Below are 15,803 nucleotides of genomic sequence, written 5' to 3'. Positions count from 1 at the left end.
TGTCCAAAGCGATGTTAGTTAACACAGCACACTGGGTTGGGGTCATATTGCTGTACGCTTAGATGAGGGAGACCAGCCTCGATATGATCTAGGAGTTTCATGATGTAGAAGATAAAGGTGAAGGACTTAAATTTTAAGAGGTCCCCATTCAAACTTTTCAATAGATTTTCAATCCCGTCCTGAACCCACTCATCCTTCAGTTCCTCCTTCGGAATGTCGACCAGGTTTCTATTGGTCACAACATCTTCAAGGTGTTGTGGAGCTCTGTTTCTGTTGCTTATTCCCAAGACCCTTAGCTTTCTTGAGATTGGTGACTGTTGGGAATTAGCAGTTTCAACCAACAGAGTTCTTTTATGAAATCACTTGACGCATTTCGTAGTACCTACGATGCCCTCTAAACCTACTGAATATAAAAAGGCGAAGCCTTCAAAAAACTGCCCTCTTTTCGCTTTACAATATAAAACACATTCTGACCAGTACCATGAGTTCTGATACTATGAGCTCAAGAACTCTGTATAATCCCTGAGTCACGAAGACTGTTTGAAAGAGCCTTCTTCTTACACTGGGTGTTGGTAGTTACCAGCGACCCAGCCTTTCCTCTGGGATGAAAAGGAGATAATTTCGAGAGTTCCATTTCGGTCCCACTAGCACCTTGGGAAATAAGGATTCACTCAGATAGTGTCCTGCCTGTATCAGTAAGCCTTATACAACTGACATCGGGCAGGTCTCCAGCGGTTGCTCTCTAACGACTGTTCCATCTCAACAGCCATGGATCTCATCGGCGCGCAGGACAACTTGAGAGCGATGATTTTTGCTTACAGTTTTTTATTGTCCTTGCGATCCCGTTACCAGTGACACACAACGTTCGCCCCCCAAGCCGCAAGGTGGTCGCTGAAGCATGTCCAAAGCTTACAGTGACAGAGGACTTACGATGCATCCCTTTTCCCATCTCAGGAACGTTGAGGTCGCCAAGCAAATACTCAGCTAATGAACGCTGAGCTCCTGAGAGCCTCGTAGACTTCTCTTATATTCAATACCGATAATAGTGAAGGAACCAAGTTTTTAATGAACTTAGCAACCTCTTGGAAAAACATCAGTCAGATGATCATTGTTTTACTTTTATTTTATTTTCAGTTATTCCTCTTTCAATCGATCTGCTGTCTTTCTCCACGTTTTGTAGTCACCTGCACACCTTTAAATTTCTGTTTATTACTGCACCCAATAGTGGGATAGTTTGTGTACCTTTTCCCATTCTTTGATTTATCTTAATTTTTCATGTATGCTGATCGCTTAAACGTCAAGCTACTAAATCACGTATTCCAATAACTCGCCACTTATTCATAAATATATTTATCGTACGATTCCGTGTTAGGATTTTCTTTTCAGTTCGACATATATACCTATTTTCATGTGCACATAATGTTTAGTGCTATTGTATAACACCACACACAATACGCCTCCCAATGTTCCCATTCTGACGTTTCCAAGTAGCAGCAGCGCTACTCTCTAGATGCACAATTCTAAGAAGTTCTTTTTAAGATTCACGTCACCATCACTTAAAAAGGAAGAATGGTTTTTTTCACTTTTTCTAGATATTTTCTTATACAAGGTTTGATCCTGTCTTGTTAACTCGCAGGTAGGTGAAGCTTTTAACTCTTCAAATATTGCGTCTTCCACTTTTTGTTAAACTTTTCAGTGCATAATCTTCATCAGTTTCACCATAGCATCGTTAAGAATATCGCTTCATGACATTTCGGACAACATCAAAATGTGGTTCAGTATTGAAAGACCCAGTTAAGAATATTTTGTGTAAGTTATTTTAAGTTGGCTATAAGGGTAAGTGTGATATTAATACCAATGTCACTCATCTGTAGAAGAACGTTGTTAGATTTTCACTCAGCAGTAGAAAGGAAACTGAGTTGCAAGCACTTAATGTCATCACCGTTCCAGGTTGTTTTAGGGAAAATATTTACTTCTAACCTTAACGAGATTTACATCCTCATATTCTTCTACCAAATAAGTTTCAATCTCATTAAAACTTGTCCGTTTTAAAAAAACTCAGATATACAAAAAATTATTTCAGTGCGCAACGAGATAACGAAATTGATGATATTTTAAGTACTTCCACTTGAACTATTTAGTTTGACATCAGAAACGGTCTAAAGCAGTAGTCGTCAATTTTTTTCGCTCAAGAGTCAATACTGCCATTTTGTGGAGGCACCGCTTTTCACTTACGTGCTGATCTATCAATCAATCCATAACCTACAAGTTAGGAATTTGGTTCAAATGGTTCAAATGGCTCTGAGCACTATGGGACTTAACATCTATGGTCATCAGTCCCCTAGAACTTGGAACTACTTAAACCTAACTAACCTAAGGACATCACACACATCCATGCCCGAGGCGGGATTCTAACCTGCGACCGTAGCAGTCGCGCGGTTGCGGACAGAAGTGCCTAGAACGGCTCGGCCACCACGGCCGGCGGTGAAGTGCTTTTGTGTTGTCCGTGTGAGCGGATGATTAACTAATTAACAGTAATGGTACTTGAAGTGGTATTTAAATGCGTAATGTGATAAGAGACACGGCCGCAAATGTATACTAAAAGCTTCTTCTCATTCTTTGTATTACAACAGCCATAATTTAGTTTCATATTCCTTGCTACAAATATGTACCGCACTTGAAGCTAGTTCCGAGGTACACTTTATAACTGATCGGTTAGAGCATTTCACGCCCCTATCTTGTCAGGACTGGAGGACAAAAAACAAAACATTCCCCCTATTACATCCTCTTAACACCTAAAAGCCACGCTGCTTTCCTCTCTGCCCCTTATGCAAGCGACCAGTTATACTTAGCTCATGGCCAAATTCACAAACGTTAGTTAAAATTATGCACTTCTTAAAGTACTACTGTCTTTATAAGTATAGTTGTTTGATACTAAGCAGGAAAATTTCATTCTTAAGGAGCTCTTAATGTTAGTTGCCGTTTTTGGACTCGAATATTAGTTGTTAGGTGCATACATATCCATACATCCACACATATTATAAAAATGTGTGTGCGTATGTATCTATGGAAGTATGTGAATATGTTTGTTCCACAACTCCTCTTAAATCACTGAAGCGATTTCAGCCACACTTGATACACATCACAGTCCGGCAGGAATCGCTGTCGGTGTAAGAAACATGTTCGTACCCATCAGAGGGGGTGGGCATGAAAACACAATTGTAGCTCACCACGGGCGAATTCCCTGATTTTATTCATCCATCATTTGAGAATGAGAGCACTTCGTGAAATAAAGACTGAGATGCAGCCCTTAATTCAACTTCTTCGAGCCATCATTGCACACGTGCCATCACCTTGCGCTAGTAGCTACAGTGGCTGGGTTAGCGCGGCAGCAGTAACGATGTTCGTTGAGCCAAAAGCGTATACAAAGCGTGACCTCTGGTCGATTGTTTTAAAGGCGCGTTGCCCAATAAAAATGACACGAACAGCAACAGGCAGTGTAGCTACGCAAACGCGACGGGTAGCACTGGTGACAGCCAGGCACCTGCACAAGTGTGTGTTTACACACAAACGGTAGAAGGGAAAAAAAGAACGAAAACAATATGCAGCACATGGGAAGCCGTGACACAGCCCCGAGAGGCGCGTCGGGCAGTTATTAATTTTCGATGTTCATCACTGACAAGGTGCGCTAATGTTTGATGTGCCCGCCTCGACGCAGTCACGTAATTTGGTTTGTGAGACCAGGGCAACAATAATTGATGAAACTACTTCTGTGGGGCACATTTTGAAATTACCTACACTGTGTTCGTGCGCTGAAAAAAAAAAGGAACAAGAGAATAAACATATCTGGTGTTTCTTGTTATACAAATATCCGCCGTAAACTTCATTTGGAATAATAGTTACCTCAAGCGAACATGAACGTTAAAGCTGCTCATCGTATCCGTGTTTGGTATGCTTGTGTGCGGACTAAAGTTAATCGCACAATCCTAACTGAGACCTGAAAACAAAGCTGAAAATTTGGGATACGGTTATGTGTACGATCCCAGAGGAGATGGTTCCTTTTTAAGTCTCTGAGAGCTGGTTTCTCGAGGATGAGGCAGGGTAAGGTTACGATTGTGGAGTGGACCGTAATGACTTACTCTCGGCTGCACAACAAATACGTAAACTTTAAGGAAATTAAAATTTCTAAAGCAGTCTCTTAAAAAAACACAATTCACTGTATGATAGCTGGAGGCCTTATCACGGGAAAAAAATTCCACAATTTTAGGGTCGAACAACAAACAACTAGAGGCCTCAATTAGAAATCAGAAGAACAACTCCAAATAGCATCTTTAAAATAAATGCCATGTTTTTAAAACAAGTTTTCTTAAAAAACTTACTGTAACACGGCTGACGACCTTATCACGAAACATGTGAAACTATTGCTCGGCTGAAGGCCACACACAACTTCAAATAACGAACGGCTGAAGGCCTGAAGTAGAAGTCAGAAGAACAATTCCAAATAGCACACATTTCAACAAATACTTTACTTTCAAAACAGGTTTGTCTATAAAAAAACCTATTGTAACACGGCTGAAGGCCTTATTATGAAGGAGGTGAAATTATTGCTCATCTGAAGGTTACACACAACTTCAAATCACAAACGGCTGAATGCGTGAATTAGAAGACAGAAGAACAATTACAAGTAGCACATATTAAGATAAAGACTTCGTTCTAATAAAATGTAACATGGCTGAAGGCCTTATTATAAAAAAACGTGAAATTATTACTCGGCTGAATGCCACAAACAATTTCAAATTACAAACGGCTGAAGGCCTGAATTAGAAGTCAGGGAAACAATTCTAATTAGCACTTTTAAAATAAATCCCTTGCTTTTAAAACAAGTTTGCGCAAAAAAAAAAACCTACTGTAACACAGCTGAAGGCCTTATCACCAAAGATGTGAAATTATTCCTCGGCTGAAGGCCACACCAACAATAATTAGAAAATTACAAATATCCTGAAAAGAAATAAAGATCACAATCTAATGAATCAGGACAAGCGGTTCTCAGCATATGTCCCAAGGGTCCGCCTGGGAAGGTCACTGAAATACAAGGTAAGGTGAGACAGGCAGTCCGCAGCTCGTAGTCGTGCGGTAGCGTTCTCGCTTCCCACGCCCGGGTTCCCGGGTTCGATTCCCGGCTGGGTCAGGGATTTTCTCTGCCTCGTGATGACTGGGTGTTGTGTGACGTCCTTAGGTTAGTTAGGTTTAAGTAGTTCTAAGTTCTAGGGGACTGATGACCATAGATATCAAGTCCCATAGTGCTCAGAGCCATTTGAACCATTTTGAGACAGACAGCGAAGACTTGTATTCACGTAACAGGATGGCAACTCAAACTAGGGGCAGCTTAAGCGCCAACCGACCGACTAACCAATGCGCCTAACATCCGATCACCGGTACAACGATCGAATATTTTTAGGCAAGGGCGAAGAGGCAGACAGCATTACGTCTTCGGTAAACACCCAAGACCGAAGGAAACACGAGAACCAAGTAGACCTCCCAAAAAATATGCACAGTACAATACAAGAGGCTGTCGAACTACACGTCGTGTCGGACAGCATCAACACGACGTGGAAACGTACACTACCTGAGAAGTACACTAACCTCCAGGGCAGGTAAGTGGGTCACACTGCCACAAGGCAGAAAATACCACAGGTTGCACTTCACTAATGAGAATAATACTAAATTAAATTGCCAGCCGGTGTGGCCGAGCGGTTCTAGGCGCTTCAGTCTGGAACCGCACGACCGCTACGTCGCAGGTTCGAATCCTGCCTCGGGTATGGATGTGTGTGATGTCTTTAGGTTAGTTAGGTTTAAGTAGTTCTAAGTTCTAGGGGACTGATGACCTCTGATGCTTAGTCCCATAGTGCTCAGAGCCATTTGAACCATTTGAACTAAATTCAATTATGAATAACAAATAGAGAAAGACGGCTGGAATATTTCACTACCTGGTAACACTTCACTCGTAGCCGCCAGGCTCGGTGGCCTTGGAAGCAACAACCCGTCGACCAAAGGCAAGATCTCAAAATAGTGGAGGTTACATTAGCAGTTAACTCTTCACTCAACTTAAACGTCCAGGGTTCGGTGTGCAACGAAGTCGTCTCTCTCGCAGCTACCCCTCCTCCATCCGGCAGTGACAGCACGCCACCAGCGGCCTTGGCCGTCCCACGCGCTCACGGACCTGATCGCTGCTGCGCCCCAACCGAACTGATCCGCGTTCCCATCCCTAGTACGCAGACAGCATAAAAATAGCTGCTTATTCAAAACCACAAGATACACACGGATCCAAGGAAACAATTCCACTAACAGCTCACCAGTCACTGTCCAACTAAACGGACGAATTATATGTCGGCACAAACACAAACACAGAGAAGACCAAATGCACGTCGTCCACGGCGACGACCGACCGAACGACCAACCAACGGTCGTCCCCACTCAAGTCAGGCACGGAAAAGATCCCAGTATAAATCTGCGACTGGCAACTTATTGCCATGAGGTCACTTCGGCGGGCGGGCACACGCACAAGTGAAAGTTGCTCTACTCGAATATCAACGTGCATTCAACTAAAACTCGGTGAATCAGGTCCTTGACGTGGTCGTGCACTCCTGCGATCACATCCTTCCGTCGGACAGTTCGCATGTGTCGCCAGCAGTCGGTAGTATACTGGCTGTCTGGAACTCACTGCCACTCCGTCCCAACTCAACTTACTCGACACATGAAGACCCGGAAAAACTAGAGGCCGCTCTAAAGATGGTACCACAGTATGCGCTATCGATGTGAGCTGCTGCTGCCACTCACGGACAGACAAGCGAGCAAACGTAGTGGGGCCAGCGAACACACTAAGAAAACGAGACGCCACTATCACTATTATAAGATGCCAAGCCATGAACGGCTTCAACGCTAGCCGCACACGGCTGAGTTTCTTCGACCTATTATGATACGAGTGTGGATGACTGTCGAACGAGATTCCGCAGTCCATCTGTATGCACGCTCTGCAATCACACTTCAGGTTTCACTGAACCACCTTCAAACTAATTCCCTACCATTCAATTTCTGTGCAGCGCGGATAAAATGTACACTTAAATCGTTCTGTGCCAGATCTGATTTCTCTTATTTTATTAGTAAGATCATTTCTGCATATGTAGTTGGGCGTCAACAAAACGTATTCGAACCTGGAGGAGAAAATTAGTGAAATAAATTTTGTGAAAAGATCTCACCACAACGAGAAACACCATTGTTTCAATTATTGATACCCCTAACCGCGTAACATATCCGCTGCACTCTCTCCCATATTTCGCAGTAACACAAAAATCTACACTTTTTGAACTTTTCTGATGTCCTACGTCGATCCTATTTGACAAGAATTCTATACTGCACAGTAAAACACCATCTGATGACACACAAATGTATTATAGGCACTCTCCTTAGCAGACTCTTGCGAGCTGTAAGTGTGCCGCCAATAAAACGCAGTCTTTTGTTTGCATTTCTCTCAATATTACCTACGGCATAAAACCGCAATACAACTGAAACACTGACGATACCATACAACTGATGTTATCATGCTGGGATAAATTTTCGCAACACCACTCGAAACTAGAGACAGACACACTAAAAACTTTACCCTGCACCTACAAGCTGGCGGGAAAAAGTTAGTGGTGTAAGGTACTTTCTTTATTCTCTTTGGTGGAAAATACGTTCAACTGACAAGATGCTGCTGTTGGACACAGAGTAGCTTAAAAAAATCTATTACCAGTACGCATACAGCATCTACCATTGTTTGATATCTGAGTTCGCTACCGCCACCTAATTAAAAGCCATGCTACAACTCAGATAATCGAAGACAATACACGCTATCACAAATGGTGCATCACAGCTCTAATTACAGTTCGAAAATGTCGTAAAAAAAGAAAAGGAATCCAGAACTTTTAACGAACAAGTCATAATGCAATACATGTACAGGGGAAAGTCGTCGTCCTAAACGAATGCAGAGGGGGCGGTAGCTAGACGTGTATTCTCCTCGATGCAGTCACAAACTGCCAAAAACTGAGGACCTCTCACCTCCCCTCACGGATCCCCCTCTTGAACATGACTTCGGATCACGTGAGTACAGTGTTATAAATACAAAGTCGTATAGTGGCAACGCTGTAGTAGGTATTACAAAGATTAAGAAAATAGGTATGCAGAAAGCTCCTAAGAATAGCACAGTAAAAGTATTACCGCAGCCAAGACAGACGCAAATCTACAATCTCCACACTAGTACAAGTTTGTATGCCAACTGGTTATGTATGTGACGAGGAGATTGGTATAATGTGTCATGAAACAGAAGAAATTCATAAAATAGGTACGAGTGGAAACTTATTTACTGGGATCAGGAATTCGTTAGTAGGAAAAGGAGAAGGACAAACGAATACACGCGCTGTAAAACGGACTAACCATAAAATGTAAAAATTTTAGATATAAGCACTGCCATTTGTTGCTAGCTGTGGAAAGAATCAAAACTGACTTTGGATTCACCCCTAAATACATTTAGGGGTGAGTTTAAAGTCAATTTTGATAGTTCCCGTACCCAGCAACAGATGGCAATTCTCATCTGTAAGCTTTTGTATTTGAGGGTTAGATGGATTTCCCACACATGTCTTCAAATCTACTCAAGGTATAAAAACTGCAGAACTAAAAAAATAAGTAATGTAGTGTAAAGAAATTTCTGGAATACTTTGAGTAGGTGACATATTTATGTGATTAAAATTGAAAAATCACAGCTTGCGGTAAGCCCGAGATAGTCCATTGTAAACGTGAGACCCTTGTTCCTAGTACATCGATAGCCAGTGTAACCGCCAGGATTTTCAGCGCAAACATGCAAAAGTACATGCGTTGTGTTGCACAGATGTCAGATATCATTTTGTGGTATGCAGTTGTACGCCTATTAGACGCGGTTAGTCAATACAGTGACGATAAAATGCTATTTGTGGATGACAATGGAGTTGTCGTCCTGTCGTCCAATGGTGTCCAGTATGTCCTCGACTGAAAAAAGATCAGTGGATCGAGCAGGACAAGGTATCATGTCGCAACATTGTAGAGCAAGTTGGGTTACGACAGCGGTATATGGCCGAGCTTTATCCTGTTCGGAAACACTTCCTGGGGCGCTGTTAAATAATGACAGCGCAAACGGTCGAATCAGCAGGTTTGTTCTCAGGTTGTGTGAGATACCACTCCTGCCGTCATGCGAAATCGTAACTCTGACGATAACTCCAGGTATACGTCCAGTGTGTCTAGCTCGCTGACAGCTTGTTTGCAAGCCCTCAACTGGGGCCATCACTGGCACCGAGGAAAAACCGGATTTCATCAGAAAACACATGAGCCCTCTACCCTGTCCACCAATGAGCTACCCATTGACATCAATGAGGTCGGAAATTGCGGTGGTATGAGGTCAGTGGAACGAACGCTACAGAGCGTCTGGATCGGAGATAACCTTGAAGTAACCGATTTATAACAGGCCGTTGTGTCACCGTGGTGCCAGTGGTGCCAACTGATGGAAAAATTGCTGCTGCAGATGCAGTACGATGCCCCAGAGTCACACACCGAACACGATGGTCTGCCCCTCGGTAGGGCCAAGTGACCATCCGGCGCCCCGAATACTTGCGACCATACATTCTCGTGACCACCGCTACCAGCAATCCTGTACAGTAGCAACTTTCCTGCCAATTGTTTCTTCAATACTGCAAAAGGAGCATCCAACTTTCGTCGCCCTAGTACACTACCTCGTTCAAACCTCGTGATGTGTTGATAATGGCGTATTTAAAAGTCATTCTTGACTAACGTCAACTCAGCAGGTAAAACCTCAAAAATAACTAACGCTTACTACCAATACAGCGTTCAATTAAAGCAAACCTGATTTGCGCTCTTCTAGTGGCGCTCACAGCGCCACTCTTAAGCGACAGTCGCGAAATTTGAACAGACATCATCATTCAGGTGTAGAAACACCTCTACCAACCTTTTTTTATGCCACATAACTCTTTCTTGGTGTTGGGATTTTGTATAGATTGTATAGATTGATGGAAAGGAATGGAAGAAGAAGCAGCTGGTGGAGGAATTTACAGAGACTAATTTAATTGTTTAAGATTCTTGAAAGAAGTCTGTGTACGTGGAAGAGACGAGAACGTAATGGAAGGTTTCAGTTTGATTACAGATGGTAAGACAGAGATTTCTGAATCAGATATAACCAGTAAGATATTTCCAGTGCAGATGTTGACTCTGACCGTAATTAATAGGTTGTGAACTATAGATTATAAATGAAGACACAGCAAGAAGGTAGAAACATAAGGATATGAGACCGTAAGAATTCGAAAGAACTAGATGACGTTGAGATTTTCAAAGTGAACACTAGTCATTTTGACTGAAATAATAGAAACAAACAGAGTAGAAGATGAAGGGTACCTTTGAGAGATGAAACAGTGGAGGCAGTAAGGGCTCAAATAGACAATGAGAAGTACTTGGAAGTCACACGAGAGACTAAATAAAATTTATGAAAGATATGAAGGTGAAGTAGGTGGAGAGGATTAAATACGTCTAGAATATTAGATTAACATATAATGCGAAATGGCTTAACGGTTTGAGGAGGATTGTAAGTCTGCAGAAACATGTACGAGTATAAATAGAGTACAAAAATATACGGCCTATAGGAAAATGAATGAGACCGTGGGAGAAAAGAGAATATGAAGAACTGATATGGAAAACAAGTACTAAGCAAAGAAGGGAAAGCTGGAAAGCGGAAACAATATTTACAGGGGCAGTATGTGGAAAAAGTATTTGAGAGCAGTACTATAGAAAAGGAAGAGTCAGTAGATGAGGATGAGGTGGGAGATATGATATTAAGTGTTTGACTGGGCACGGAGACATAGTTCGAAACACGACCTCAGCAATAGACGACATTCCTTCAGAGCTACTGATATTCCTGACAGAGCCAGTAATGACAAAAATACTGCACCTGGTGCGCAAGATGAATGAGACAGGTGAAATAACTACAGACTTCAAGAAGAATGAAATAATTTTATTTCCATTTACGGCAGGCGCTGACAGGTGTAATACTGACGAAATAAATCTCGGGCGAACAGTCTGGTGTGAGTGTACAAAGGACACAATATTTCGGCAATCAACCTTGCCGTCATCAGGAGTTCTGATGTACACTCACACCAGGCTGTTCACCCGAGATATATTTCTTCATGAAATACGTCTGGAGAAATTGAAGAACCACAGGTGTTATACTGTCCTAACAAAATGTCACTGTAATAAGTCAGTGTTAAAAAACACTGACACGAACTAACTATAGAAAAATGGAAAAACCATTAGACGATCTTGGGGAAGGTCAGTTGGGATTCAGGTGAAATGCAATGCTAACGCTAAGACTTATCTTAGACAATAGTTTAAAGAAAGGAAAACCTACTTCTGTGGCGTTCTTACACATAGAACAAGCTCCTGGCAATGTTGACTGCAATAAATTCTTTGAAATTATGGAGGTAACAGGGGTAAGATACAGGAAGGAAAAGATTACATATTCTACACTTGCAAGACAGCAGTTACAAGAATCGAAGGGCATGAAAGGGAATCAGTGGTTGAAAAGTGAGACATTATATACCCGTTGTTATTCAATCCTTACACTGAGCAAGCAGTAAAGGAAACGAAAGAAAAGTTAGGAGAAGGAATTAAAGTTGAGTGAGACGAAATAAAAAGTTCAGTGTTTCCGATAACATTGCAATTTTGTCAGAGATAGTAAAGGGCTAGGACAGTAAAGAACTTGCATGAGCAGATAATGAACTGAAGACTGTCTTGAAAATAGACTATAAGATGAACATCAGCAAAAGCAAAACAAGGGCAGTGGTATACAGCTGGACTAAATTAGGCGATGCTGAGGTGACTAGATTAGGAAATGAGACACTAAAAATGTTAGATGAGTTTTGATGTTAGGGCGATAAAATAAGTAATCGTGATCTAAGTAAATGGAATATAAAATGTAGACTTGCAGTGGCAGGAAAATAATTTCTGAAGAAGAGATATTTGTTAATACCGAATGTAATATTAAGTGTTAGGAATTCTTTCCTCAAGGTATTTGTCGGGAGTGTAGCCTTGTACAGAAGTCAAACACGGACTGCAAGCAGTTCGTACAAGAAGATAGTTGAAATTTTTGAAATGTGGTACTACAGTAGTAAGCTGAATATTAGACGCCTAGATCGCGTAACTAAAGAGGATGTTCTGAATATAATAGCGGAGAAATGAAATTTGTGTCGTAACTTGAACTAATAAAGGATGGATGGTAGGACATATTCTGAGACATCTGAGAATAATCAATTTAGTATTGTGAGGGCTCCACTTGTACGAGGAGCCCGATTTCGTGACGTATTTCATGAAAAATAACATTAAATGGTTATCAGATTTAGAAGAGATTGTATCTTGGATACCACTGAACCAAAGATGTTGTCTGGGTGTCAGAATCGGTTTCAAGTAGGGGTGCGTGGAGCACAGGGTAATTGCAGTGCGCTCTCTTAAAGATAGGATGAGAGACTTAAAGCTAGTGGCAAGCTGTGAGAATTTAGCTGTTGGCCTATGGACGCAGCATAATACAGTTCTGTAAGGTAATGAAATTTTTTATATTTAGTTTCAAGTATGCAGCAACGCAATGTGGATTTTTGCTAATTCTAGCAGTACCGACCCTTGAATGTAGGAAGCAAGTATCTTCTATCAGATTTAATGTTCAGGTTGATTACGCATACCAGATTTGTAATAGTTTCTGCAGTTTGTAAATCTGATACAGTGAAGTTAAATTTTGGAATCTATTTTGTCAAACCATGTCAGACCTTTTGTCATATAATAATCGAAGTATTTTTAATTACGTCAGTAAGTGGGAATAGTAGAACAGGTGAGCAGCTCACAGATTTTGAAATAATGTAAAATGTTTCAAATCAGCCGGCCTCGGTGATCTCGCGGTTAAGGCGCTCAGTCCGGAACCGCGCGACTGCAACGGTCGCAGGTTCGAATCCTGCCTCGGGCATGGATGTGTGTGATGTCCTTAGGTTAGTTAGGTTTAAGTAGTTCTAAGTTCTAGGAGACTGATGACCACAGAAGTTAAGTCCCATACTGCTCAGAGCCATTTGAACCATTTTTTGTTTCAAATCAGATTCTGTGAAGGAGAAATTTATTCTGATTACAATTTTCAAACTGAAGCATTCGGCCTTAGCATATCCCGTTATCAGTACCTCATCCTCCTCCATGTCGTGTTTATTTAAATCCAATGAATATTTTTTTATTGAAGTGATATTTCAATCAGAGTCAGAAAAATATGAATGTGCCAGAACCATAAAAGTATTAATGTCTGTAACAGCTTCATTGCAGGCAGCATTGCACAGCGCTGGGCCAATATACAAAATTATCACTGAACATCTACATGGTTACTCATTTATCAACCAATCTACTGACATGACTTGTATGCAGCCATTTTACGACCGGCATTGCACTTCGCTGTGCCAAGGTTGAATATTTTGTATGCCTACTGTGGAGAGAACAGAATACCAGGATTACATCCGTTGCGACTCAAGAGCTAAGGAAAATGTATTTCTTCGTTTATTTCAATAGGGAATTTTATCAGTTTATTGCAGAGAGCCACATTACTCAGTGCTCACGAGAATGAGTAGATTTCAGAGGTATTGATTTCATTATAGGCATTACATTCTGGTTTCTTAGATTAAGTTGCTTTATCTATTTATTTATTTATTGCAGTAAAACTGATTAAGCACATCATTTGTTCAATAACGCATTACACAGTAAACTTCCTTAAGACAAACATTACGCATTGTATATCCAGTAACAAACTTAATATTTCTTATAACGTACGTTATGGTATCAAGGCGGCACACGTTAGAATAGAGTGGAGAGCTGTAGCAAAGCAGTATGCGGAATGAAGGCCACAACAACAACAACAGAACATGAATATTTCATGGGCGGTAAAATATTTCCCTGCAAGATGCCGTGAATATTCCAATTTCGCATGACAGAGAAAGTTCTAATAGGAAATGAAGAACGGTAGTACTGTACTGTGACGCAGCATGGAACGATTGAAACGGAATTTTAAAGTGGTCGGTGACTGCTGATAAACCAAACGCCTATGAGCACCATCGTTTCCCAGTAGACCATTAGGAAGACATTTTACTATCCTCATTATGTTAGCATTTTTCTGTTCCTGTTTATAAGGTGAATCGGACTACTTCGTTAATTGTGACATATGATGATGGTCGTTTCCTCTGTATCAATGTGTACGACGTGCCCCATGGCATTCAGAGTTCAGAGTATTGCTGAGGCGGAGTTCCACTGGAGCACCCCGTTACTCAGTCGACATACGTTCTTCGGGCTACTGTGTTTCCTAGAATCAAAGTCCTGCCAAAATGAATACTCTTCCGTAATATTTCTGGTACTGTCAAAGTGACTGTTGTTCTTATCTCTTCATTATCAACTCTACACAAATAAGGACTTTCCTAACAACCTCTACAAAAGAAAATATATTCGAAAGTCTACGAACGAAAGTTTACCGATGTCAAGATTGGACAAAAATAGTTTTTTGAGAGAACTCTGTCACAAAACGTTGTTTCCAATGCGTAATTTTCGTGGCAGTTGCTGGAAACCATTCACTCAGGAATAGGGTGCTATCCTTTGGAATTTAGTATTAAAGACAACCAGTTGTCGTAAATGTGGTCCCTGTTTTACAAAAAACCACCAAAATTTTAAGACCGGTTGCATCTAGTTGAAATGACTACAGACAATACGTAACGCGTACTTCATCTTTCCTGCCGGTAACAGATTTACATTTCTTTAGTTGTTTCTAAACTACAATTAATACAGTGTAAGTTAATATCCTCTCACAACCTCCCTCCAAACTACTCCGACGTTCTGCACATGTTCGCTTAAGTTTTAAGAAATATGCGGCAAGTTTAACCACTTAACTCAAACGCTAAATCCATGCTTGGAATCGATTCAAGTGCCACTGCTCGGAGGAAGCCAGATAACGGCACGTCTGTTAACTGGAGCGTGATTTCCAGCTGACCCTGCAAGTTCGTTACACGAATACTAAGATTCCTTGCTGCAGTAACTCTGTACCCATAAAATCTACAGTTTATTTGTTAGTAACTGCCATAGTTCATCGCAGATCTAACTGAATGCTGTTATTTTAGTCAATCCATATAAGTTAATACATCCATCTAGAAACTGATATAACTACAAGGAACCATATGTTCGCGAACTCAAACTTTGAAATATGTCTCACTTTGTAGACACCTACTAAAGAAGGTGCACACTAGATAAGTCTCTTAATTATATTCGTGTATATTATTGGGATGAAGTGATTCGTCATTGTTTAGCAATGGTCTAAGTTGGCTCCAAATATTTAACGTGCGATTATTCATATACAAGAGTTCTGACGTTTGAATTACACATCTGGCTACATAAAAAATAAAAAATAAAAGTGGAGAATACTGTTCCATCGTAAGATTTGAATGTATAAACAAAATGAGGTAGTCTAAGAAAAATATAATTGCGATATTTTTTCGTGAATTGGATACGTATTCCAGCACAGCATGTCATCTTGGTGCATTACTTTTATAAGATGAGATGAAGGAAGGAAACTGAAGATCCTTTATGTGAGGTAGAATTTGCTGCAGGTGTGAGAATTATCAACTAATTTATAAAGTTGGGAAGTCACATCCTTACGCGTTTTTACTCAGCAT

At 41.0% G+C, this 15,803-nt stretch overlaps 1 protein-coding gene across 1 annotated transcript in view; it reads right to left on the bottom strand.

The window, feature by feature from the left end:
- LOC126170003 (uncharacterized) overlaps positions 1–15,803 on the bottom strand; it is a 435,162-nt gene that overhangs the window by 402,903 nt on the left and 16,456 nt on the right. The window lies entirely within an intron of this gene.

The sequence above is a fragment of the Schistocerca cancellata genome, chromosome 1 (assembly GCF_023864275.1).
Source record: "Schistocerca cancellata isolate TAMUIC-IGC-003103 chromosome 1, iqSchCanc2.1, whole genome shotgun sequence".
Lineage (NCBI taxonomy): Eukaryota > Metazoa > Arthropoda > Insecta > Orthoptera > Acrididae > Schistocerca > Schistocerca cancellata.
This window is presented reverse-complemented; position numbering and strand designations above follow the sequence as displayed.